The sequence below is a fragment of the Piliocolobus tephrosceles genome, unplaced genomic scaffold (genome assembly GCF_002776525.5).
Source record: "Piliocolobus tephrosceles isolate RC106 unplaced genomic scaffold, ASM277652v3 unscaffolded_6568, whole genome shotgun sequence".
Taxonomy (NCBI): Eukaryota; Metazoa; Chordata; class Mammalia; order Primates; family Cercopithecidae; genus Piliocolobus; species Piliocolobus tephrosceles.
In genome coordinates this window covers 1-3,108 of record NW_022333794.1, presented here as the reverse complement: position 1 = coordinate 3,108, position 3,108 = coordinate 1, and the positions used below count along the sequence as shown (strand labels likewise).

At 40.8% G+C, this 3,108-nt stretch overlaps 1 pseudogene; it reads left to right on the top strand.

Annotated features, from left to right (window-relative positions):
• Positions 1-489: 489 nt before the first annotated feature.
• LOC111532114 lies at positions 490-2,850 on the top strand (annotated as a pseudogene).
• Positions 2,851-3,108: the final 258 nt, after the last annotated feature.

Below are 3,108 nucleotides of genomic sequence, written 5' to 3'. Positions count from 1 at the left end.
TCTATAATCTTAGTTGTTACAAGGGAATAATATTGCAAAATTGTAAAATTCATAAATACACATATTTTCCTGGGTTTTAACCACACAAAACTGTGAAGTAATCCAAATTAACTAATAAAATTGTATCAGTATATAAAGTTTAAGCATATTAAGAATTTGGGCTTTATCTATGGTAAAAGTAAGGAAGCAATAAAAATAGGAGGAAATGCTTCAGAATGTTAGCAGTGGTATCTCTAGGTGGTGAGATTATTGTCAATAACGATTCTGCTGTTTCTTTATACTCTTCTGCACTTTCCAATTTTTCCATAATGAAGATATATTTACATTTCTAATTGGAAGCATCAAAGACAAAAAATGAATTTAACTCTCCCTACCAGGCAAGTGTTCATCAGATTCACTCCATAGTAGCCACAACCTAAAGATAACTGTTCAAATTCCCTAGATCGGTGCTTCTTAAACATCAACGTGGAGAAGACCGGTCGGCCTGGGCAGCCTGCACTGAAGATGCTGGGAAGACTCCATAGTAATGCTGGTTTGGAATCAGACACCACAATGAAAAAAGTGGAGACATTATGAAAGCAAACTGAAAAGAAAGAGAAAAAAGAGAAGTCAAAATCTAGTAAGACTGAAGAGACAGCAGAAGAGGAAGAAACTGTTTCCCCCAAAGCTAAACAAGTTAAAAAGAAAACAGAGCCTTCTGAAGTTGACATGAATTATCCTAAATCCAAAAAGGCAAAAAACAAAGAGGAGCCATCTCAAGATGACATTTCTCCTAAAACCAAAAGTTTGAGAAAGAAAAAGGAGCCTATTGAAAAGAAAGCGGTTTCTTCTAAAACCAAAAAAGTGATAAAAAATGAGGAGGCTTCTGAGGAAGAAATAGATGCTCCTAAGCCCAAGAAGATGAAGAAAGAAAAGGAAATAAATGGAGAAACTGGAGAGAAAAGCCCCAAACTGAAGAATGGATTTCCTCATTCTGAACCTGACTGTGACCCCAATAAAGCTGCCAATGAAGAAAGTAACAGTGAGACAGAGCAGGAAATACCTGTGGAACAAAAAGAAGGCGCTTTCTCTAATTGTCCCATATCTGAAGAAACTATTAAGCTTCTCAAAGGCTGAGGAGTGACCTTCCTATTTTCTATACAAGCAAAGACATTCCATCATGTTTACAGCAGGAAGGACTTAATTGCACAGGCATGGAGAGGAACTGGGAAAACATTGTCCTTTGCCATCCCTTTGATTGAGAAACTTCATGGGGAACTGCAAGACAGGAAGAGAGGCCGTCCCCCTTGGGTACTGGTTTTTGCACCTACAAGAGAGTTGGCAAATCAAGTAAGCAAAGACTTCAGTGACATCACAAAAAGGCTGTCACTGGCTTGTTTTTATGGTGGAACTCCCTATGGAGGTCAATTCGAATGCATGAGGAATGGGATTGATATCCTGGTTGGGACACCAGGTCCTATCAAAGACCGCATACAGAATGTCAAACTAGATCTCACCAAACTTAAGCATGTTGTCCTGGATGAAGTTGACCAGACGTTGGATATGGGATTTGCTGATCAAGTGGAAGAGATTTTAAGTGTGGCATACAAGAAAGATTCTGAAGACAATCCCCAAACATTGCTTTTTTTCTGAAACTTGCCTTCATTGGGTATTTAATGTTGCCAAGAAATACATGATATCTACATATGAACAGGTGGACCTGATTGGTAAAAAGACTCAGAAAATGGCAAAAACTATAGAGCATCTGGCTATTAAGTGCCACTGGACTCAGAGGGCAGCAATTATTAGGTCATCCGAGTATATAGCGGTCATCAAGGACGCACTATCATCTTTCGTGAAACCAAGAAAGAAGCCCAGGAGCTGTCCCAGAATTCGGCTATAAAGCAGGATGCCCAGTCACTGCATGGAGACATTCCACAGAAGCAAAGGGAAATCACCCTGAAAGGTGTTAGAAATGGTAGTTTTGGAGTTTTGGTAGCAACCGAAGTCGCTGCACGTGGGTTAGACATCCCTGAGGTTCATTTGGTTATACAAAGCTCTCCACCAAAGGATGTTGAGTCCTACATTCATCGATCTGGGTGGACGGGCAGAGCTGGAAGGACAAGGGTATGCATCTGCTTTTATCAGCACAAGGAAGCATATCAATTAGTATAAGTGGAGCAAAAAGTGGGAATTAAGTTCAAAAGAATAGGTGTTCCTTCTGCAACAGAAATAAAAGTTTCCATCAAAGATGCCATCAGGCTTTCGGATTCCATGCCTCCCACTGCCATTAGTCACTTTAAGCAACCAGCTGAGAAGCTGATAGAGGAGAAGGGAGCTGTGGAAGCTCTGGCAGCACCACTGGCCCATATTTCAGGTGCCACGTCCATAGACCAGCGCTCCTTGATCAACTCAAATGTGGGTTTTGTGACCATGATCTTGCGGTGCTCAATTGAAATGCCAAATATTAGTCATGCTTGGAAAGAACTTAAAGAGCAGCTGGTCAAGGAGATTGATTCCAAAGTGAAGGGAATGGTTTTTCTCAAAGGAAAGCTGGGTGTTTGCTTTGATGTATCCACCACATCAGTAACAGAAATACAGGAAAAATGGCATGATTCACCACGCTGGCAGCTTTCTGTGGCCACAGAGCAACTAGAGCTGGAAGGACCACGGGAAGGATATGGAGGCTTCAGGGGTCAGAGGGAAGGCAGTCGAGGCTTCAGGGAACAGCGGGACGGAAACAGAAGATTCAGAGGACAGCGGGAAGGCAATAGAGGCCCGACAGGACAGCAACCAGGAGGTAGCAACAAAAGTGACAGATCCCAAAACAAAGGCCAGAAGAGGAGTTTCAATAAAGCATTTGGTCAATAATTAGAACTAGAAGATTTATATTAGCAAAAAGAGAATGGTGTTTGGCAATATAGAACTGAACATTATTTTTCATACAAAGTTAAAAGCACGTTGTGCTTCCTTTTGACCACTTGCTGAGTCCCTGTCTCTTTCAGACACAGACAAGCTTCATCTAAATTATTTCATGTGATCATTATCATTTATAACGTTATTGCTGCTGCTTCATCAGTTTTTCTTTCTTTTTTTTTTTTTTTTTTTTGAGACGGGGTCTTGCTCTGT